Below are 26,250 nucleotides of genomic sequence, written 5' to 3' on the forward strand. Positions count from 1 at the left end.
CCTCGACCCCCCAATAACTGACCAGCTGGACTGGTTGGTGGACTAGTTACATGGACTAGTTATCGTTACATGGACTAATTAACCAACAAAGCTAGGTACAGTCCTGCACTTCTTTCATGAGTCTCTAACCAAAGTCAGAGAAACAACTGCTAAAGAACCAAAATCAAATTTCAGACAAATGAGAGCTGTCTGGGTTGGTACTCCCACAACCAGGTTCATTTCCCATAGAAAGTAGACAAACACATCCTACCTAGTTTCTTAACCTTTCCTCAAATAAAATATAACCTTTAAAAGCACATCACACACACACACGCGCGCGCGCACACACACACACACTCACACACACACTTAGGGTTGGGGTCCTAATTAAAAGATGCGTATGTGGTCATGTAAGAAGGCTATATGCTATTGAATTCCAACATTATGCCATTTAATGAGTTCAAAACTGAGGAGAATATAAAATGATGGGAAGTCACCTGGGGCTCCAGGGAAGACAAAAATGAGAGGCGCACAAAGATTTTGGGGATTCTGCATAATACTCTGTCCTGCTTTCATTTCTGTTACAACAGTAAAATATACTAATGGAAAGGAACTTCAATGAGAAAAGATTTATTTTAGCTCCCAATTACAGATTACAGATCACCAATAACTTTCTATTGCCATTGTACATTTGTTAAAACTCATAGAATATATAGCATAATGTGTGAATGTCATTGCAAACTATGAAGTGTACATAATTATGATGTGCTATTGTTAAGTTATTGATTGTAATCAATACACAGTTCTGGATGAGGAGGATTTAAATGTGTTGGGGAAGAAATTGTCAGCAATGTATTTTCATTGTGAATGTAAAATTGCCCTAAGAATAAAACATTAAATTAACTAATTAGCCTATTTTTCAGGAAAACAAGTCCTAATGATTCAATTAATTAAGCAATTACATAATTTATAAATAAGATTGAGAATTAATTAGTAAACAGATAAAGAAAATTAATAACAAAATTGTAAGTAATTAGCATAAATAAGAGAAACTTTCCCAAGAATAAACAGAAAGTGTTTAATATAAGAAGGAAGTAGAGCCAAAAATTGTTGGCTCCTATTCCTTAACGATTCTACTTTATTAGAAATTTATTAAAGGCATGTGCCTCCCTTACAACCTGACTACCCTAACTAGGAGGGAAAGGAGATTAAGGAGAACAAGAATGAAATCTTCTGGGTATCAGTTCTCTGAAGCAATTTTCCTGGAGTAATTGCCAGGAGTCTAGCAGATCAGACAGAAAAAGCCACACCATCCGTGGACCAAACCTGGAGGTCTGCACTGAGCTCCAGATAGCTGCCAAGTCCTCCAACTCTCCTGTACCATGGGCCGGAACCTCTGATTTCTCACTCTGGTTTCCCTTCCCCCCTCTCCCTCTCCCTCTCCCTCTCCCTCTCCCTCTCCCTCTCCCTCTCCCTCTCCCTCTCCCTCTCCCTCTCCCTCTCCCTCCCTCCCTCCCTCCCTCCCTCTCTCTCTCCCTCTCTCTCTCTCTCTCTCTCTCTCTCTCTCTCTCTCTCCCCCTCTCTCCTCCCTCCCTCCCTTCCTTCCTCCCTTCCTCCTTCCAACTTCTTCCTCCTAATCCATGGATGATCATTTTGACAATATAATACCCTGTCCAGAATCACAAACCCATGTCTTTTTCTTGGGCTGATTCTTCATCTTTCTCAGAGTCTATCTAAGATCTTTATCAGTTTATAGAGATAAAGTATCAGTCGGGTCAAGCCTCCCAAGACTATTTTCCCCTTGGGCCCAGACTAAGGCAAGTTTACATTCTCTTCACAAGAAATCTACTTAAAATGCTTGCAAAAATGTTTTTCTACATTTTTTATTTTATTTGTTTACAATAGTATACATTTACATATGAAATTTTAGCCATTCTAATGTGTCTCCATTCCCATCCTTATTCTCAGCAAGTCCCCCTCCTACTTCCTTGTCTTTTGTATGTGGACTCTTGAATTTAATGAAAGTTGCTTGCGTGAGCATGGCTGGGAGATTACTTAATGAAACATGTGCAGCTTGTCAGTTTATGTACTGATGAAGATGCTGAATACAGTGACACCCTCTTAATAGCCATTAATTGCCAATGATCCTTCTGTGAAGGATGGGGCATCATGGGCCCCTTCCCATCCATGATGAAATATTGAGGGGCACAGTCTAGTGTGGTATGACACAATGTGACTGAATGTGTTGTAATTCAATAGCACATAGCATTCTGAATCATCACAGACTCGTAATTAGCATTCCCCAACGGCCCCACCTCGTGTGTGTGTGTGTGTGTGTGTGTGTGTGTGTGTGTGTGTGTGTGTATGTGATGTGCTTTAAGGGTTATATTTTATTTGGGCAAAGGTTAAGAAATTAGGTGTGTGGCCAGATGCTTTGAAAGGTGAATTCTCACATTAGTGAAGCTGAAGTAAAATGATTGCCACGGTTTCTGACCAGCTGAACCAGTGTCTGTGATGACTGTGTCAGTTACCTGAGTTACCCACAGGGATCTGTGTGTAGGGGAAGCCATGGTAAGAGCCAAACACCGGTAAAATCTAGGATGATATTTTGATGCACTACTAATACTTTAGAATTCTTTGTTCCTAGAAGAACAAATTCATTCATTTCTTTCAGAATGAATCTGAAGGAATTAAATTATATTTTCATACCATTAATTCTCAAAGAAGTAAAATGTTTCACATTTTTAGACCTACTGCACTGTGTTTTTCAAGACAATTCTTTGCAACATCATTAAAAACATAGTAGGGCATAATGTTTGCCTTTATTAAACATTTTTATGCTGTGTCACATCTGTGTGATTCTATAAATATATGATAAAGCTAGATGGATAGAGCGTTTTGTGAGAAATATCACACTATAACATTATTAAAAGCAGTTTTTCAATACATGTGACTTTGTTATATATGTTCGCATATATAGTGTATAGCCATTCTTTTAAATAGGTCCATGTATTTTTCATGCTAAAAGCTCAAAGTTAACCTATTTTTGGTGTTAATATGTTTTATAATGTTGGCAAGTTTTAGTCCCACTAAAATGATTAGTTATGACTGTGATTGCTTGTGTATATGTGCAAAACTTTGACCAGTTCTCAACTCGATAAATGCAGTACGCCTTATTTCTATCAACTGTTTTGTCTCACCCCATTTGCTTTCTTGGTAATATCCACAGATAATTTAATAAACCCATACACATGTGTGTGAAATAATAAAAAAATCTATATAAAAGATAAATTAAAGTAAAATTAGTTTAGATAAACAGCATGCATTTTAATGTGTAAACACTCAGGCGCAACTTGACTTGGAATCATAATGAAGCAGAGCAACAGTGGGTCCTGTGCAGAGTCACCTTGAAAGCAGCATGATGCTGCAGACAAGCACTGCCGGCGCTGTAAATGTACACCGGCCCAGGAAGGTAAATGCAAATTGTACATGCATTATAAATATGCAGTGGTACAGGAAGATGGATGATTCTAATCCCCTGAGCTGCTTGGTTAGTGAAACCTTCACAATAGTAAACAACAGCACGGGCAATTTCCAAACAGAAGAAAATCCACCTTATCTCCACTAGGCAGAACAATGAATTATTGAAAGTAGTACATTGAAATATGATGTTACCCAAGTAAATATCCAAAAGGACATTTGGTTGGTTTTTTTTTTCTTTTTCTTTTTTAAAATTAAAATTTATTTTAAGAATTTTATTCACTTTATATCCCATCGTAGCCCCCTCCCTCGTCTTCCCCCAGTCCCCCCTCCCTCCTTCTTCCCCCCATTCCCCTCCCCTAGTCCCTAGAGAGGGGAAGGAAAAGCCCTTTTCCCCTATCAATTGACCCCAACCTACCAAGTCTCATGAGGACTGCCTGCATCCTCTTCCTCTGTGGCCTGGTAAGGCAGCCCCATCAGGGGGAAGTGATCAAAGAGCAGGCAACTGAGTCTATGGCAGGGGCAGCCCCTGTTCCCCTTACTAGGGGACCCTATTGGCTACATCTGGGCAGGTTGCCTAGGTTCTCTCCGTGCATGGTCCTTCTTTGGTGTATCCGTCTCCGCTGCTCCCTGGTCGGCCCAGATTTGTTGTCTCTGTGGAAGGTAGACCCTTTTTTTTTTAAGACTGGAAGGAGTTGATGGACACCAGTGTAGTTGTTTGTTTCTCTGTCTTGCAAGCCAGGAGGCATGTGCATTAGGACCAGCAGTATTAGTCCTGGCGGGTAAACTGCTAACATTGGAAACTTGTGCCCCCACCACGCACGGAGGTGAAGTAGCTCAGGATTTTAGCTTGTGCTGCGTGTGATCTCTTTAGTAAAACAAGAAGAGTAATGGCGCTGACCAGCAACACCTTCTGTTCAAAGTTGCATTACAATCATCAGATACATATTAGTTTTTGAAATTTTAGTCGATAAAACGCTTCAGTGACAGGGAAGCCATGGAACGGTGAACTGAAGTGGCAGATATTCCATTGTTGTACACGTGTGTACATGCGTGTATGTGTACACGGAGTATAGGCTGCAAACATTTAGTACTTTCCCTAAATCGATATGTAAGCAAACATGACATCTTTCAGTGTCTTAACGCCAAACTGAACGAGGGATTTTACTGAATCCAAGTTTCCTAAGAAGAATCTGGTTTATATAAAGTGTGTGTCAACTTGTTGTCTCACTGAGGCCCAGCAGTGTTCTAAAAGTCAACTGTGTAATCTGTGGTGTCACTTGGCATCAAATCTTGCATGTCAGAGATGACGTGGGAAAAAAAAAAACTAAAAAATTTCATTCTAGCAACAGACAAGCATACTTGTAAAATTAAAAATTGGAACTGCGGGATTTTTTTATTGTTTCCTTTTAAAATTTCACTGAAAGCACTAATAAAGACTAACTACCATGCTTTCTTAATTATTGATATTACTTAAAAATTTTATATCTATACAAGTTGCTATTTGGAGTTTTCCAGCTACATTATATTGCTTAAATACGAAACACTAGAAATATTTATATCTAAATTTGTCTTCAACTAAAGATTGAAATAATTTTACTAGAGTTTGGAAGTAGTGTTTATAATTTTTTAAATCCTTTCACGGGAGAATAGGTACAGCTTAGTTCTGCTCTCCCTAGTGGCAACACACTAAGGTAAATTGGATGAACTGCCTGAATCTGTGGGAAACGTTCAGAATAGTTATTTATGTTGCTTGGTTCCAAAAGGACATTTGAATGAAAATAAACTGGAAGGAAAAAATTATTATCTGTATGGCGTTTCAGGTGCCTTTTTTTTTTTTTTTGGAATTTAGCTTTCATGTTTATTCACATTACATTCAAGTATGGTCATCTTTGTCAAATATCAATAATCTACACGTATCCAAAACACCAAGTAAATATAGAATTATTCAAATACATTTTCAAACAAATTTCTAAATATATGTAAAAATTTTATGTAGTGTCTCTAGAAAAATAATAGCCACACTGTAGGCAACATGTATCTTAAGATTTATAGTCTTCATATTCTACATACATTCTAATGTATATCCTTCAATGACCTGTAAATGTGAATTTCTGTTTCAGCACCTTTTCAGCCATAGTAAGGGTAAGTACAAGTCTCCATTCTTGTCAATTTTATATTTGTAAAACACTATATAGTTGTTAAGTTTATATTTCCATAGTTATTTATAATATTGAGCATTTATCTCAGAAACCAATAAATTATAACTTTCTTTTTCTTTTAATACTGGGACACGACTTAAATGTCATAGAAAAACAAATGGCTACAATATTGTAAAACATTATACAATGTTTCAATATCATGAACAAGTTGACTTTAAAATTATACTCAATAAATGTCTAATGAATAATATAAATTTATACTTACACACAACGAAGTGTTAGTGAGTCTTTTTATTTGATTTTTATTTTTTAATTTCAATATTAGGATTTTATTGGCTCTTTGTGAATTTCACACCATGCAAGCCAATCCCACTCATCCAGCCCTCCCCTCATATCTGTTCTTGACCCTTGCGACCTCCCCTGGAGACTAAAAAGTCTCCTTGTGGAAGCTGTAGTACGGAACAGTGTGTCCCTTTTGTCACTAAACCCTTTTGTCCACATGTCTTTGCTTACCAAAGTTCATTGCAATGAGTCAGTAGTCTTGTATGAGGTCTCTGGCTTCTATTACTGTATCAACAGAACCTCACTGGGACTCTTCTCAGATGTCCTGTGTTATGGAGATCCTGTAGTTTTGGATGTGTAGGAACAGCCCCTTCATCATCATTGGATAGATGTTGGGATGGACCAATTCAAAGCCTTATATCTGGACAAGTTCTCCCACACTCATGACCCCAGGGACAGCTCTCCTGCCTCCCATGGGTGGCAAAGGCTGAAGAAGTGAAGAGTATCTCTTCTTCATCCATGCTGCCTCACTGCAGAGAATAGGCAGGGTCAGCTCTCCCACGCTTACACCCTTGAACCTGCTCAGCTGCACCTACCACCCACAACTTTCACTCCATCACTGCCATGTGGATCAGTCCCACTGTGCTACTAGGGGAGGTGCTGCTCTCTTCAGTACTGCAGCTGATGAGGGGCAGGGCCAGCTTGCCTGTTCTCATGACTCCACAGCTCATTCTCCCACCTGCTGCAAGTGGTGAAAGGGGAGGAGGGTTTCTCTCCCTTGTCCATGTAACCACATGAGAGACAAGGGGCAGAGCCAGCTCTCCCGTGCTCATACCCTAGGGGCTGGCTCACTCATGATTCTCACAATGGGAGGGGCACTTTCTTGAGTACTGCAGCTGAGTAAAGGGCTGGTCACCTTTCATGATTCCACAGCCCCCAGGGCCAGTCCTCCCATTATGTTCAAGTGAGGGGTGGGTCCAGTTCTACACAGCCCTCAGACATGAAGGTGTCACAGTGCATCAGCCCTGACCAGAGACATCCACTTGGGCTTTGCTTGTAACAGACCCCAGTGACTGCATGACCATGGGCACATATGTGGCTCCCTGGCTGCACCTCAGGCCAGAACCCCATCATAGTCCCAGATGGTATCCCTGGCTACTCTCAATAGGCTCTTCCTTACTGCCCTTGAGTCTCAGGTTCTACCACTCCTCATTGTGTCCACATCCTTCGGTTTATCTTTCTTCCTCTCCCTCTTTCCTCCCATTCCTTCCCCTCCACTTCCCCTACACCCCAGATTCACTCCTCCTCCATTTTATTCAGAAAAGTACAAGTCTCCCAGGAATATATAAACTAAACATGGCATATCACGTTACAATAAGTCTAGGAACATCTCATATTAAGGCTGGACAAGGCAACAAGTAGGAGAAAAAGGGTCCCAAAAGTAGGTTATATTCCTCTTCCCAGAGAGCCCTATGTGACTCCCCTTGAGCCCTCCTTGTTACGTAGACTCTCAGGGTCTGTGGTTTGCAGGGTGATTATCCTTCACTTCACAGATAATATCCATTTGTAAGTGAATACATACCATGTTTTTCTTCCTGGGTGTGGGTTATCCCACTGAGGGTGATTTTCTTTTCCTAGTTGCATTCATTTGCTTGCAAATTTCAGGATTTTTTTAAACAGCTGAGTAATACTCCCTTGTGTAAATGTACAACATTTTCTTTAGCTTTGTTTGAGGGACATCTAGGTTGTTTCCAGTTACTGATCATTACAAATAAAATTATTGTTAACATAATTGAGCAATTGTCTTTATAGTTAGGATGGAGCATCCTTTGAGTATATGCCCAGGAGTAGTATAGCTGGGTCTTGAAGTATATTGATTCTCAATTTTAAGAAAACTGCCATATCGATTTCCAAAGTTGCTGTTCAATTTTGCACTCTCATTAACAATAATAGAGAAGTGTTCCACTTGCTCCAAGTCCTTGCTAGTATGAACTATCACTGGTGTTTTTCATCTTAGAATTCTGAAAGCTATAAGATGGAATCTCAGAGTGATTTGATTTACATTTCTGTGATGGCTAAGGATGATAAACATTTCTTTAAGTGCTTTTGAGCCATGTAAGGTACCTCTGTTGGGAAGTCTCTGTTTAAAGCTATACCCCATATTTAAATCAGATTTTTTGGTTAATGTCTAGTTTCTTGAGTTCTTTATGTATTTTAAATATTAACTCTCTATCAGATATGGAGCTGGTGAAGATTTTCCCATTCTATTGGATGCCATTTTGTCCTATTGATGGTGTCATTTGGTTACAAAATATTTTTAGGGTTTTTTGGTTCCATTTCTTAGCAATTTATCAGATGTAGAATCTTAAGGAGACATATTCCCAATGTGAGTGATAATTTCCTTTGGTGGAAAAATTGAAATCTTAAAGAATAAAATAACTAGGGAGGTAATGGTATTCTTAAGAGGTAGGGCTCAGCAAACTCTTTAGATTTGTATTAGTCATGGTTGGGTTTCTAGTGTAACAGAATTTATATAATGAATCTCTGTTTAGGAAGGAGATTTATTAGAATAATTTTCAGGTTTCTGTCCAGTTAATTCAACAATGGCTGATTGTAAATGGGAAGGCAAAGAGTTCAGTAATTGTTCAATTCATGAGGCTTGATGTCTCAGGTGGTTTTCAGTATATGCTGTAATCCCAAAGAAATAGATTCCAATGCCAGTGAAAGAATGGGACTGCCAGGAGAGCAAACATGGTAATGTGCAAATGATTTCTTTTTATATGTCCTTATAAAGCCTTCCAAAATAACATATGGCTCAGATTCCTGCCTCAAGATCAGTATTAGAGATGTGATTTTTCTCATCTTGAAAGATTTGCATTATAGGCATATCTTCCTAACTCAAAGATCTAGATTGAAAGTGAATCTTTCTATTTCAAATTAAGCAAAAAAAATCCCTCACAGGCATGCCCTTCATGTTTGGTTTTAGTTCCAGATATAGTCAAGTTGATCACCAAGAATAGGCATCTCAAGGTAATTTGGGATAACATTCAGAGTAGTTACTGTTCATGTCTCCAATGAGTATATTTTTAAAAGAGAATGTCTCAGCTGTCATTCAGTCTGGTTCAAGATATACTCAGCATTGTTATTATTCTTTGAGGTGATGAGCTGGTACATTCTGACTTCATTTCTGTTGTCATAAGATATGATTAAAATCCACTTAGAGGAGAAAAACTTTGGTGTAGTTGTAATTGTAGGCTATGGTTCAACATTATGAAGATGTGATATCCAGTGTATTAAAGCAGCTACTCACATCACACCCATAGTTCTGAGGAGAGAGAGATAAATGCGTGGATGTTTTCTCGATTCTGTGCTTGTTTTTAGCTTAAAATTTTTTTTACTCTCATTTTGTTGTCATAATGTTCTTGTGTACAGCTCACCCTTGTTCATTCAAATGCTGATTTCTCTACCACACTATCTGGCTTTGCATTGTAATATTTATTCTAAGTACCTCTTGTGTCAAGTTTATGTAAACATATCACCATTTGCTCTCTGTATTGTCAATAAAAGCCAACTGGCCAATACTGCTCAATACGGAGGATGGAGTGGGCCATCCTGGGCCTGTGATGGGAGAAGAAAGAGCATAAAGGACAGGAAGGATGCATGAGAAGAGGAATGAGAAACACCAGGAGGCATGAGCTAGACCTAGGATATCACAAAAAGCAAATATAACGTAGGAAATCTAAACGGGAGGAAACTATACTACCCTGGGGATTTAGAATGCAGTATTTATTGATCAGCATTGTGCTCTAGGCTAATTAAATAGATCTCTCTGTGTGGTTATTTGGGCATAAAGCTGCTGTTTTATTAAAATAATAAACTAATTTTAAATATTAATAATAATTCAATATCAGATAGCTCAATACTTTCGTCCTTGGGAATGGTGTTATCCAAACTGTACTAGTTCTTTCCATATCAATTAATGTAATTAAGACAATCATTCAAAGACATTCCACGGACAAATTCAATGTAGACAATTCTTTATTGGGATTCTCTTCCCAAGTGATTCTATATTATATTGAGTTAACAGGTAAAGCAAATTATCACACTCGCTAGCATCACCAACCTCCCAAACTAGGTGCTCTTCTTAATTGGTATCTTCCAAGTGTTTTTAAAGTAACAAATATTGACAATGTACTTTCTAAGCCCAAAAAGTAAAATTTCATATTTAGAATAATTTAAATGACTTAAACATATTTTCTGACAAAAGGAAAAAGAATTAAGAATTAAAAGCACATAAATAGCATGCTTTAATTATTTAATACCACAATTATCATTACTATGTGCTTGATAGCTATCTTAGTTGAAATATTTATGCATGTTCAACTTAACCAAGACCATATGTACAGCAAGACAACATAATAACTTTAGATAATGAAGCTGCAAAGTCATATTCAAGTCATTTTATGTCATGTACATATGGTATATTTTATATCTGTAACCTACACCTTTCTGATGCTAATTATAAATCTACAATAAATACATAATGGACCTTGCTTAATAAATTTTATGAGTGATACTTAATATTTATATTTTAGAATATTCCAATATTTATTTAATATTAATTATGTCCCTATCACTCTAAGATTATACTAAGATTATGTTAGGAGGGGGTATATTTATGTTGCTCAGATTTGCTAAAAGTCAATAAAAATATTTTCTTTCCCTTTTGCCCCTAATTTGCAAGAGCCTAAGAGAGGCTCAAAAGCATCAAGGTTCATAATCAGTGAAGTCATGTTCATATGATATCCACTGTTTTTAAGAATCATTGTAAATGATGTTAAATTTTCCCCACAAGACCTTATGAAGTTAATATTATTATTTTACACATTAACAAATTCATCTTACACTCATCAGAATGGTTAAAACCAGTAAAATAAGTGATAGCTCATCTTGGAGAAAAGATAGAGTAAAGGGAACACTCATCTATTGCTGGTGGGATGTAAATCCGTATGGCCATTATGAAAATCAGTATAGCAGTTCCTCAGCAAGATCAGAATTGATCTACCTCAAGATCCATCAATAGAATATTGGGCATATACCCAAAGGATTCTCTATCCTTCCATAGAGAGACTTGTTCAACCATCTTTACTACTTCTTTATTCATGATAGACAGGAATCAAAAGCAACCTAAATGTCCCTCAACCAAAGAAATGTACATTTATACAATGACCTATCACTCAGCTGTTTAAAACAAGGACTTCTTTGGCTTCTTTAGAGGTTTATTCTATTTTCTCTTCTGAATGAGACTGAAGCATCCTCCCTTGGGCCCTCCTGAGGCTTCACCCAGCTGCTGATGGAAAAAGGTTCAGAGACCCACAGGCAAACAATAAGGCTGACTTTGGGGGGGTTATGGAAGATTGGGAGGAAATATTGTGGGAGCTGGAAGGCTCAAGGCCATCTTAAAAAAGATCTATAAAGTAAACTAACCTGGGCCCATGCGGGGAGTGGCTCACAGAGACTGAACCACCTACCGAAGAGCATGCATGGGCTGGACCTAGACCTCCCTACATACATGTAGCAGTTGTGCAGCTTGATCATCATGTGGGTGCCCTAACACTGGGAGTAGAAGCTATTTGTAATTCTGCTGCCTGCCTTTGGATACATTTCCACTAGCAGAGCTGCCTTGTCTGGCCTCAGTGTGAAAGGATGGGTTTAGTCCTGTTGTGACTTGAGGTGCTAGAACGGGTTGATACCCCTTGGGGGCCTCCCCTTATTAGAGAAGGAGAGAGGGGAATGGGGGAGGGGCATGAGGGTAGTACTGAGAGGATAGGAGGCTATAAAGTGAATGAATGAATGAATGAATGAATGAATAGATAAATAAATAAATAAATAAATAAATAAATAAATAAATAAAATCTGCAGGCAAATGGATGGAAGTAGGGGAAAATCATGCAGAGGGAGGGGAAACTGTATCCGAATATATATTCTGAGAAAAAGAATGTATTTTCAATAAAAGAAAAAATTAAAAATTATACATACTGACCCAAAGAATTTCTGTAACTTTTTTCCAAGGTATCATTATGGATCAATCATGGAACAAAGTTTCAATGACTTGATAAATGAAGCAGAACTTTCTTCCATAACCACTGAACCATCACTCTAACAAGGAAAACAAGTAACTCTAAGCATGATACATGCTATACACAATTAAGCCTGTTTTCTGCTCTAGGATGTTATCTTTGTTTTCCTTCCCCGATAGAGTCTCCAGAGTCCAATTGTTTCTGCCTCTAGGACTTTGTTGAACAACAGTCAGCTGGAGATTTCCCAGCACAGCGGAAGAGTGCTGTTCAATGCGATTCCATGAACAGCTTAAGCATGTAATTTGTTAGTCTTGAATGAGAGTTTGTAGAAGTTTTAGAGAAGGCAACATGTGAGAATAAAATGTTTGTCTCTCATTTGGAAGGAAGTTGTTTTCTTTCCTTACCTCTAAAGAAAACACAATCCAAAAGCAAAAAGATTCCCTAACACAAGACTTGGCTAAACCTCCAGTTGGTTTGGTGTCAATAGTTCCCTCATTCCACTGAAATCTTTCCCAGTGTCTCACAAATTATCATGGCATAGATTGCAGTTAACAGCAACGCTACCACACCCAGCTGACTACAACACATAGCATCTACACTACATATTGTTGACTTAGAAATACTTTAGATAGAATATGTACTCAAAAGGACCCATAATTTCTGACAGAAAGATGTTAGTGGTGAGAAGGGAAATTATATACATTTGATGATCTTATATTTTTTTAACTTTCAGGAATATTGGTCAAAATTCCATTTATTTATTTCATAACAGCAGAAGACATGAGAAAAGAACTGTCCTAGAATGCAAAGCTATTTTTTATAAAGCCACAAAACATACTGCAGTGAATTATTCAGAGCAGATGTATATGTACACTAATATTTATCTCTTCTTTGTCTAAAAGATAATCATTTTCTGCTTGAACTGAGCTGTCAAAGTGAAAACATTTCCATTAATACAGAGTGAGTTTTGCAGGCATTTCTTTTCTAATAGAATCTGTTGCTTCCACTCATTTTGTAATTGTCTTAATGAGTCCATCTTTCTCAACCTGGAGTCTTAAAACAAATAAGCTGATTTAAACTCAAGCCATATACAGATGATAATTGATTTGCTACAGAGAGAATTGCTTCACATTCCACCATACATACTTCCCTAATTATAGGGATTCAGTCACCACTGATAGATGTGAAAAACTTCTGGTTAAAATGGCCACAGTTACAACATGCTTATAGAAAGTCCCACTGTGAATAGAAATTAAAGAATGACAACAAAGTGAGTATATTATTCAACTCTTTCACCATAACACTTATGGGATAGCATAGAGGTCCCCTGAGTTGATCTTTGAAACACTTTAGAATTTGAGTTAGCTTATAGAATAATCCCTGTGGGGTTCAATATCCTGAGGAAATTGCTTTGACTACCCTAGGTTCCTGTATATTAGTTAAGTCAATGTTACTTATTTAGGTGAGAAAAAAATAAATGCCGAGTATATATACTCTCATTCCATCCATCATCTTGTAACCATAGCAGCAATAAAGTGATTTTGAACATATGGCCAGAGGCTATACAACCAGGAAAGTAACATGAGGTTCCTAAATTCGCAGTGGGATATTTTTGTATTAATATGTTGTTGGATTAGCTGTACTTCAGCCTGTAATGAATTCCATAGATGATAGATAGATAGATAGATAGATAGATAGATAGATAGATAGATAGATAGATGATAGATAGATAGATAGATCTATAGATAGATAGATATAGATATAGATAGATAGATAGATAGATTCATTCTATAAGTTCTATGACTACAAAACCCTTACTAACGCACTCAACTTCAATTGTAAGTGAGGAAAATGCTTAAAGTTAGCATGACTACAACTAGACTATGATATGCAATACAAGGTGAGCATTAATCATTTGAATTTCCTGAAATACTTGCAAAGATCATATACTAATAAAATTTTCTTATGCCTCTGAATATCATATCCTTTATTATAAGTTATTCAAACTTAAAAAAACACCAAATATTTTGTGTTTTTATACATTCCTGTGAAGGATAAATATATTATTATATAAAAAATTATTATCTTAAAATATATAAAATATCACCAATACTTTTACTAATTCTTAGCTGTTCTGCCCAATTATGTGATTTGAAAGCCTCATTTCTGTGGGAGGTAAAAGCAAGGCATAATGGGTTTTATTGATCTGTGACCAATGTTCTCACCTCGAGAGCTTCATCACCCAGTATCACACTGAAGAGCACAAGATAGAAATGTCTGTTTTATTAGTTAATATGTCCCTGCCTCATAATATCTAGCAATTTTTTTGCCTTATTTCAAATCCCCCACAGAGAACCTGAAATTAATTACTCTTCTTTAAGGTGCTATTATGAAATATGAAACAGATATGCTGTATAATTTGAGTTATATGAAATCTAGCAGCTACAAAGTCAATATATTAGCTTTTAAACTATTCTTGATCCTTTAATCAATTTCATATTTTAAAAAACAAAAAGAATATTGTGTTTTACTTTTAGAATGACTGTTTTAAAGCTATTAATTAGCTAGCATGACAATACTATTAGACATAAATACTGGTTTTGTGCAAACATACAAAAATAAATCAAACATGATCTATCATGCAATGCCCTCCAACACTAAATCTGTATGTTTGGATAAAATATCTCACTGGCTTTAAAACTGCCCATACCAAGAGTTCTAACACCAGAAGTGCCCTTCCTCTCTGAGAATAATTTAAGATTATTTCTTAGACGTTTGAGTGATGGTCAAGCCAAATTTACAAGTGAATATGTTCTAGAGTTTATTTCTCTTGTTGTTGAAGTACACCCTAAGACAATGGTGATCTGATAGGATACAAAGTATTATTTCAATCTTTTTGTATCTGTTGAGGCTTGCTTTGTGACTTACTATGTGATCAATTCCCAGAGAAGGTTTCATGGGGTGCTGAGAAGAAGGTATAATCTTTTGTCTTTGGGAGAAAAGTTCTATAAATATCTGTTAGATCCATTTGATACATGGCATTGGTTAATGATGTTAAATCTCAGCTTAGTTTCTGTTTCAATGACCTTTCCTTCAGTGAAAGTGGGGTGTTGAAGTCTTGAACTATTTATGTATGAGGACCGATGAGTGCTTCAAGCAGAAAGACTCACATGGTATAGACTCACTTATAATTGAACACTAGCCCAAAAAGCACTTCCCACAAAAATCTTCACTTATCAGGAGATTGGGATAGATGTGAGGACATCCTACTGAGACTCTAGGTAAGAAAAATATAGGAGATGGGGATATAGAAGGACCCAAAGGGTCCTAGAAACCTACAAAAAGAACATCATGATGCATAAATCAGGGCCCAGAGGGGTCTGCTCAACCTATTGCACTAACCAAACACAATACAATAGTAAACATCGAACCCCTACTCTGATCTACCCAATGGACAGGACATTGTCCATAGTTATGTGGAGAGCAGGAACTGACTTTGGCGTGAACTCTGGTGCTCCATACTTGACCACCTCCCCTTGGTGGGGAGGCCTGATGGCACTCAAAGAAAGAATAAGCAGGCTACCAAGATGAGACTTGATACCTTTAACCATACAGTGGGGGTGGAGGTCCCCTTCAGTCATAGACCTAGGGGAGAGGGTCATGTCCCTGAGTAAAGACACTGAAAAAGATATCAGAATATGCAAAGATGTCCCACTGCTGGATTTGACAGGCAGGGAATTGGGGGTGGGGACATTTGTTTGATTGTTATTACATTCTGGTAATGAGTCAAATAGATTACTTTTCTTCATAAATGATCTGTTCTTGATGTTTATTATTATATCTAAGATGCTGAAAAGCTATTACTTTATTTTTGCTCTTTGTTCCATTCTGGTGTCTCTTTTTTGTGTATGGCTATATCTTTCTGGTGGAATTTATGAATTTTATTCTTTTAACATGTATATTGCCCATTCATTGTGTATGTTAAATTATAAAACTTTTCAAATAGAAAACAAAATCCAAAACTTCCCATAATGACCCTTAAAGGTTTATAATATAGCATAGAAAAATTATTATTTTACCTAAAATCAAATAAATTTATTCTGATACATTGGCTGATTTGAGTTGAAAGAGTTAAAATGTATATGAGTGGGCAATTGATTGGGAAGAATAGTGCTTGCAATTCACCATACAGAATAATCTGGACATATTCTCAGTCTGAAACTCATTGTCAACTACATTAGGTATTTATTGCAATGATTTTAGGACACTCAGGAGTCTTTATATTAAAAACAAGCAATTATGTATGATTATTTTTCTTTTGAAAAAGGCAGCATTTGAAAATACACATGCATACATAAAAATAGGTAGCTACATATTCATAATGTTGTTGGAATACTTTAGAAAAACAAAGTGATCATTTATAAAAATTAGTTTGACAATATTCCTTCCTAATGTAAGCTATCAACAAACTAGGCATGCAAGAATAGAGAATATTTAAGAGACATATTAAAATCATTTTATTGTTTATTTTTTAAGAGTGTTACTTATTTGACACAGTTTTGCCTTGTACTCCATGATCCACCTGTTTCAGCTTTTTCAGTGTTAGCTAGTGTACAAGTATGAGCCATAACTCCCAGATCATTAAGTCTTATGTATAAATTTACCATTATTCTTGAGTGAAAGTTTGAACAGTTTACATGTAAGGTGAAGAAGCCAAAGAGGTCACATTTTCCCATTTCCTGCTGAGATTATAATGAAAATTCTAAAAGCAATAACTTACCTCATCAAGAAAAAAAACACGAAAACAATTACATAAAGTTCTGGGATAGATCCAGGATGGTAATGCCAATCACACACTGTATCTGATCAGCAGGAATGCAGGAACTGCACAGCATCTAAAGTGCCAAACTCTGGGCTCCAAAACACCAATTATGGTACTTCCTAGTGAGAGGGGACCACATAGTATGGAACACAGGTGGGTCCTGCCTTAAGTCACCCAGTTAATCCAAAGAAAATTCACCTGGCTCCTGAAGGCATGTGGTTAGTCTCCAACTGGCACACAACACATTGCACTCAGAGTCTCAGTCTAAACTATGGGCCACAAAATGCCAGTATCTGGGTCTCCCAGCCCAAGGGAGGCCTCACAGTTTGGAACACAATTGGATCTGACCTCAAGTCATCCAGCTAACCCTCAGAAAGCTCCAGTGTTCACAGAGGTGTGGGTGCAGCCTCCAGTGTTAGCTACACTCCTGCACACAGCTCAGTGCACTCAGTTTTGCAGACATAACTGTGGGCCACAAAACACCAGTGGCTGAGTCTCCTTGCCAAGAAGAGACACCACAGTGTGGAACATAGGTGGATTTGACCTCAGGTCACCCAGCTGGTCCAGGGAATGGATCCCCCTGGCATCCAGTCCTCAGTCTATACCTACTTAACCACAAGTTGCTCTCAATGGCCAGGGAAGAACACAAGAAATTATCATACAATGCCCAAGACAGCCAGATGGCTAAAGGCTAGTGTAAAGCACAAACAATAAAAGCCAAAGCATTATGACATCTCTAGAACCCAGTTATCCCAAAGCAATCAATCCTGGACACTATAACACAACTGAAACACAAGAAAATGACATCAAGTCTATCCTTATGGAGATGAAAATGAAGGAAAAGAATAAAATCTTTTAAGAAATAAAAATATATATAGTCAAACTTATTGAGTCCTTTTAAAAGGTCATGAGAAAGACCTATAAAGAGGAAGTGAAAAAAATCACTGGAAGAAATTCAGGAAAACATAGTCAGGTGAAGGAAATCAATAAAACTTTTCAAGATCTGAAGATGAAAATGGAAATGATACAAAAGCACAAACTGAAGAAATCCCAGAGATAATTTAGATAAGAAAACAGGAACTTCAGAGGGACGCATTGCCAACAGAATATAAGAGTTAGAGGAAAGAATCTCAGGTATAGAAGCTACAATGGAAGAATTTGATGCAACCATCAAAGAAATTGTCAAATCTAGAAAATTCCTGACATAAAATATCTAAGAAGTCAGGGACAGCTTGAAAAGTAGAAACCTAAAAAATAATAGGAATTGAGGAAAGAAAATATGCCTGGCTCCAAAGACCAGAAAATATTTCCAAAAGAAAAAAATTATAGAAAAATTTCCCCAATATAAAGAAAGAAATGCCTGTAAATATACAAGAGGATTACAGAACACCAAATATATTAAACCAAAAAGAAGAAAGAAAAAATAAAATCCTCCCACTACAGAATAATCAAAACACTAAATGTACAGGAAAAATAAGTATTAAAAGTGGCAAGGGAAAAAGACAAAGTAACATACAATGGCAAACGTATCAGAATCAAACCAGGCTTCTCAGCAAAAGGGTCTGATCAGATGTCCTGCAAACCTTAAGAGAATACAGAAGCCAGTACAGGCCACTATACCCAACAGCATTATCAATAACCATAGATGAAGAAAACAAGATATTCCAAGACAAAAACAAATTTAAATAGTACCTATCCACAAATCCAACCCTACAGAAGATAATAGAAGGAAAGGTCCAACTGACAGGAGCTAACTACACCCACAAAAATACAGGAAATAAATAACTTCACTTTGGCTAAACAAAAGTTAATCAAAAACACAAATGGACTACCACAACCAACATCAAAAATAGAAGGATCTGCCAGTCACTGGTCATTAATCTTTCTCAACATTAGTGGAATAAACTCTCCAATAAAAAGACAAATACTATCTTTATGGATGTATAAATAAGACCCAACATTTTTCTACATACAAGAAACACAACTCATCCACAATGACAGAGATTACCAGAGAGTGAAAGGCTGGAAGAAGATAGAAGCTAACAAAACGGATGCAGAAACAAGATCCATCATTCTACTGAATTCAAGAAACACATCTCAGCAACAAAAATAGACATTACCTGTGAATAAAGAGGCTAGAAAAAGATTTTCTGAGCAAAAGGACCCAAGGAGCAAGCTGGAGTAGCCGCTCTGATATCTGATAAATTAGACTTTCAATTAAATTTGATCAAGAAAGATGGAGAATGACATTTCCTTCCTGTCAAAGGAAAAAATCCACCAAGAGGACATTATTAGTCTGCTTATCTCTGTCCCAAATTCTAGGGAACTTGCATTCAAAAATAAATACATTTAAAGTTTAAATCACATATCAATCCCAACACAATAATAGTGGGACACCTCAACATCCCATTCTCAACAATGGACAGATCGTCAAGGCAGAAACTAAATAGAGAAATAATCAAGCTAACAGACGTCATAAATCAAATGGACATAACAGACATCCACAGAACTTTTCACCCAAACAGAAAAGAATTACCTTCTTCTCTGCACCACACAGAACCTTCTCCAAAATTGACCATATAATTGGTCACAAAACAAGCCTCAATAGATATAAAACAACTAAAATAATCCCATGTTGAAAGAAGGTCTTCCAAGCAAACAGACACAAGAAGATATCTAGAGTAGCCATTCTAATGTGTAGCAAAATAGATTTTCAACCAAAATTAATAAAAAGATATGAGAAAAGACAGTTCAAACTCATCAAAGAAAAATTCAAACAGATGACATTACAATCTTGAAATCTATACCCCAAATACAAGGGAACCTACATTTTTAAAAGAAACATTAATAAAGCTTAAATCACACATTGATTCCCACACATTAATAGTGGGAGACTTCATCACCCCACTTTCACCAAAGGATAGGTCAACAAAATAGAAACTAAATCTAGAAATAATGACACTAAGAGATATCATGAACCCAATGGACCTAACATATATCTACAGAACTTTTCACCCAAACATAAAAGATTATACATTCTTCTCAGCACCTCACAGAACCTTTCCCAAAATTGACCATGTACTATGCCCCACTCCATTGTTGGTTGGAGTACAAACTTGTACATTCACTTTTAAATCAATCTGGCACTTTCTCAAAAAACTGGGAATAGTTCTACCTCAAGACCCAACTATACCACTCTTGGGCATATAACCAAACATGCTCCACCATACAATGAGGACATTTGCACAACTATGTCATAGCACCTTTATTAGTAATAGCCAAAATCTGGAAACAACCTAAATGGGCCTCAATGAAGAAGGCATACAGAAATTGTGGTACATATATGCAATGGAATACCACTCAGCTATCAAAAACAAGGAAATCTTGAAATTTGTAGGCAAATGATGGAACTAGAAAAGATTATCCTGAGTGAGGAAACCCAGCCTCAGAAAGAAACACATAGAATATACTCACTTATTAGTGGATATTAGCCCAACATAGATGTCCTCCGAGAGACTCCACTCTGCAGAGATTGAGGCAGATGCTGCAACTAGTAGCCTGACTCTACACAGAGCCCTGAGAGTCATATGGAAGAGTGGGGTGATGTAAGGACCTGGAGAGGTCAGGAGCTGCACAAGGAGACCGGTAGGGCTGCAGATACAGACCTAGGGGGCCTGCACTAAGTAGTGTGGCAAGCAAGGACAATTCATGCAGAGAATCTAGGCCCCCTATTCATACGTAGCTGATAGACAGCTCATTCTCCGTGTGGGAGGTGGGGGAGCAGGTACTGCTTCTTACATGAACTCTGGTATCTGGAATTTGATCATTTCCCCATGGTGGGGTAGCCTTGTGGGCCAATAGAGTAAGGGGATGCAGGCTATGCTAATGAGACCTGAAAGGCTGTGTGGTCAGATGGTGAGAGAGGAGCCCTCCCATCAGAGAGCTAGTGGACGGTAAATGGAGCAGAAGAGAAAGCGAGGGTGAAAATGGGAAGATGTGAGCAAGCTAGTAACAATCGGGATATAATGTGAATAAATTATAAAAAAAATTTAAATAATATATTTAGGATATCAAAAAAAGTAAAAACCTGTTTCCAGATGACACAGTTATCTACCTAGATAATTATGAACAATAAACTGAATAAGTAGTAAGGTTGAATATACAAGGCCACAACCTAAAAGACAAATGTAAAGTTAAATGTATCCTTACATTATAGTATCAAAAATTAGGAGACAATTTTGAAATTTTTGGAATACTACTCAGCTATTAAAAACAAGGAATTCCCGAAAGTTGTAAACAAATAGATTGAGCTAGAAATGATCATAATGAGTGAGTTAGCCAGAAGCAGAAAGACTCAAATGGTATATACTCACTTATATCTGCATACTAGCCCAAGGGGCATATCCCATGAAAGCCTTCACTTACCAGGAAACTGGGACAGAGGGGAGGACATCCCATTGAGACTCTGGATGAGAGAAGCATGGGAGAATAGCAAAGTAGAAAGATCCAGAGGGTCCTAGAAACCTACAAGTAGAACATTATGGTAGGCAGATTTGGGCCCAGGCGTCCCGCTCAAACTTAGGCACCAGCCAAGGACAATACAGGCTGTAAACTTTAAACCCCTACCCAGATCTAGCCAATGGTCAGAACATTCTCCACAGTAGAGTGGAGAGTGGGATATGACTTTCTCACGTACTCTGGTGCCTCACATTTGACCATGTCCCCTGAAGGGGGAGACCTGGTGACACTCAGAAGAAGGACAGCAGGTTACCGAGAAGAGACTTGATACCCTATGAGCATATATACAGGGGGAGGGAATCCCCCTCAGGAACAGTCATAGGGGAGGGGAATAGGGGGAAAATGGGAGGGAGGGAAGAATGGGAGGATACAAGGGATGGGATAACCATTGAGATGTAACAAGAACAAATTAATTAAAAAAGGGAAAAAAATAAAGAAAAGAAAATAGTATGATGTTAAAAGGCATATTGTAAAGAATTAATTGCTTAGATCTGAGCCAATTTTCTCAGAGGTAGACATTTAATGATGTTGGTATATATATATATATATCAGCTTATAGTACACAGAGAACTTGCTTGTTGGAACTTAAGTTTAGCTTCTTTCACAAATACCTACTATATTCTGGGCCTCATGTGCCAGCTGTTCTGGTTGTCTGCCCATTATTTCTTTGTATAAGCTGCTGACAGGGATGTTTTATGTAAGTTTTATGTACTTTGTTACCAAATGCATTTTCCATAGCAGATACATTATGATGAACATTTACATATTGCATATTCAATGTCTAAGGGTTGATGCATTGGGTTGATACGGCCCTCCTCCCTATTGACTGGTTTCTGACTCTTAAATAGTTATCATTCTACGCCCTAGACAGGAAAGCCAGTGCACTAATTTTTACCAATCAATGTACCCTCAAGATATGTACTTTTCTACCTAAAATATATAATCCTGCTTTCTACTAGTAGCTTGGCTATTGGGAGAATTTCCTTTTACTTCTATACCTCAAAGCTATCTCTGCTAAGGAGAGGCAAAATACAGTCACAGGAAATTTCCATTTTCATGCATCAATAAGATAAATTAGCTGATAATAAAACATATTTTCATTCCCTTCATTTCCAGCTCATTTTAAAGGACTTTCATCTATCAGAAACATACTGTAAACTAAAGATTACTTCAGCCTTTATTAATAATGACAAGGGAACATAGATTCATTTCTTCCAGCCACGTTCATGCCCAATTGGTAATCACCAACTTTCTTCATAGGGTGGTTCTCTGCTAGAGTTTTGTTTCAATGTGTCTAACTATTCTAAAAAGATTCAGTGGGCTTTCATTTTACTATATTAGCCAAGGAATGGGGATGTTTTTAGAGTTTTCTGCTGGGGTACTGCAATAACCCTGCACTGTTTTTTATCTTTCCCTGGTCACCAGCAGACATTTTAAAGAGGATTGAGAACTAATATTTGCCATTGTTGGCATTTCTTCAGAGTGGGGAGACAATATTTTAGAACCTGAAGACCTGGAAAGCATGATAGAGATAATGACAATTATGTCTAAGATGACATAATTTCCTGCAAACTGGATGAGTTGAAATAAAAAAGGATGAAGGTATTGGAATCAGTGTAGGCCAACTGGAACACTTACTCATTATTGATCAGAGTTTAGGACAATATAGTTGATGCAAAATATATTTTTGTAATTACTCACACAGTGTAAGGCACATCAAACAAGAGATACAAAATGAAGTAAAAATATTTTTTTACAAAAAATTAAGCATTATAGTAAAAAAAGTAGGAAAGTACACAAATACCCAATAAGAGGTGATCATATAAATTGTATAATAGGTATGCATTTATACAATAAATATTCCATAAATGTGAAAAACATAGCAGTGACATATACAATAATATCAATAGATAGCTTTAAAGTCACCTACAATAAAAGAATTCAGTGAATGCAAAAGACACTCACTATATGATTATAGTTATTTAAAGTACAATGGCAGTTCAATGCATAAAAGTCAAAATAGTAGATCCATCTAATTATGAATATTGCTTACAAAGAGTCACACAAAAATATTATAAAAAATGAAAATGTCCAAAGCCTTGGAGACACAGAAAAACACATGAACTATCTACCTGTGACCTATGTATTTACACATGTTCCGTTTTAGTCTCAAACAGGTAAGAGAAATAAAAATGTAAACAAAGTTGGGTGTCGTGGCACAGGCCTGTAATCCCAGCATTCCAGGATGCAGATGCAGTCCAATCTCTATGAGTTTGAGGACAGCTTGGTCTAAACAGGAATCTAGGACAGCCAAGGCTACACAGAGAAACTGTCTCGAAAACAAACAAACAAAAGAATGTAAATAAACTGAGGAGATAGATAGAATTATTCCCTACTATCCACAGTCTTAAATTCATATTTCAGAAACTCAAAAACAACACAAAAATAATGCAAGTTAGGGACAGAAAAAATAATCCTAGTAAGCAGTATCTAAAGTAAAGTAACTACAGATATAATCTTATTTACATGGTCTTATCATTTAGGCCTTACTTGTTTCTTTGTTGAATACTGAATAAGTAGCACAATTTTTCTTTGTGGTAGAATCTACTGATATGTTTCTCAACAAAAATATTTGAACCTGACATTGTAGCAAAACTAACATTACAAAGGACTGAAAAAACATTCTTTCAGATTTTTGTTTTCACATTTAGCTGTTTCTTTTTAATTGTGCCTTTAACTCTCCAAGATCAACGGGCACTTAATCCGGGGCAGAAAAGAGCAGTGGGCCTTCAGGGATCTTAGTCATTTCTTGTAAAGGATTTTTCATTCCATAATGCAAACCCTTGAATTTCTTACAGATTTTGGAAATCATTTAGAAGGACAGTAAGATGTAAGTCCGGACTCCTGATGTTTTAGCAATAAGGCATGAAGAAATCAGGATGAGATTAAACCAGAAACTCCATCCTTGTTGGCAGGCTTTCATATTTCCATGAGGTAATATGCAGGCTATTGGCAGAGAACTGTCACTAACAATGCTTACTGGAGACAAATTCTGAATACTAAAGTATCAATGTGTCAGGAAAAATATATCCATTTATGCAATAGTTGCATTGCTATTATGGGTGCAAGCAATTGTTTAGGATGGATTCAAGATATTTTCATAAAAGCGAACAAACTCACATCTGACCCTATGAGCTTGTAACTGGAAAGTTATAAGCACCACTGTGGGAAGTAATTGCTATTGTTTTGTTTTGTTTTTGGCTAAATTTTTATGATGTGCCTATAAAACTGGCTTTTAAGCATTTGCTTGCATCTGCACATAATTGCTGCTGTTTGCCTCAGTGTGCCATGGAAGGGGAGCTCCATGGCACTACACAAGTGAACAGTGGTTACTCTAAAGATTCATAGTTGATCAAGATCCTAGGTAGCTACTGTTGCCTCATCATGTTCTGCTGTTTAGCTATAAATAAAATAAAAAAATTAGACATTGATATTAACCCTTTCAGTGTCCAAAGAACATCTCAGATGAGAAAATAGAAAGAATATAAGAGCAGAAGGAGTGGGTAGGGTGTTGTATAACTATCTCCTCTGAGTTGAATTCTCTCCTGGAGGAAAGAGAGGCTCATAAGACTCAGACACCCATGGAATTTACCTTATTGAGCAAGTTCAAGAAGTAGTAAGATTCATGAGTCCTGCTCAAGCCAATAAAAGTGGTAAACAATTGCTGAAGAGGGGACATTCCAGACAGCCAAATTGTCTCTAAGTTCTACAGTAATCTTCAGGACTTCAACTTTTCTGAGGTATCACTTATGCTAGGATTGAACATTACAGTGAATGCAGTTGTCTTTGATTCATCTTTATTCCTATCAATAAGCTTCACTCATGTGTATGTAGGTAATCCTGAGGAAACTCACTGGTACAACAAGCTGAACTTGAATGTAACATTTTTGGTTTGTTGGTGCACAGACCCTCTGAATACACATGCAGCAAGCCTCTTATAACAAATACACATGATATGACAATAGATAGAAGTATAAAAATGTAAATGAATAAACCATTCCCCCCCCCCAAAAAAAAAACCAAACTCAAATCGAAGCTTACTAAAAATTATAGGTCATTAGCAAAGAGTCTCTCCTGGTGTGCTATTTGAAATGTAGCCTGAGTAAAGCACAAATGTCAGTGAGATTTAAGACCGACCAATTAAACAAGAATACAGGTACAAGCTTGCCATGATACACATAGTAAGATATATATATGACAATAAACAGAAATTTAGTATTAAGGGATGATGCTGAAACCAGGGGCTGGGAAGGCAAATCACAAACAATTAAAAGAATGGCAAGTCTTCTCATTTGCATCGTATTTGAAGTGAGCAGATTTTGGAAGTTTAAGTAGGGAGCTATACCTTTACCTTGTATGTCACATTTTCAGTAAGTGCTGACTAAGTTATTTTATTGGAATTATTTTAATTTTTAATATCAGTGAGACTGAAAATGCTCCTCTTCAATCTTATACTGTGGGTCTAGTGAGTCACCCAAGTGACTCCATGCTAATTCTGAAAATTTCAAAGGCTTTCCTTTTTTCTCATTATTATATTGGTTTCATCCTTGCGTCTTTTGCCTAAGTAGATATGTGAATCTTTGTTCACCTTCAGACACTTCCCTAAACATTTACCTACATAATTCAACATTTCTACCTCAAAACCTCTCCCATTTTCAAAATACTTATCAGCTGTCTATAAGACAGAAAAAAAAAATACAGAGGATTTTTAAGTCCATCCTCCCAACTAGTCATACCCATCTGACATGTTCAATGACATGTCTTGTTTCTGTTTATTTTTTTACTTCTTGGTTGTTGTGTGTTATTTTATAGTACATAATGGGAGCCAAAGGGTAAAATATAGAGTCAGGCAGATTTCAACTCAGTG

This window comes from Acomys minous, assembly GCF_964271855.1.
Source record: "Acomys minous genome assembly, chromosome: 3".
In the NCBI taxonomy this organism is placed as follows: domain Eukaryota; kingdom Metazoa; phylum Chordata; class Mammalia; order Rodentia; family Muridae; genus Acomys; species Acomys minous.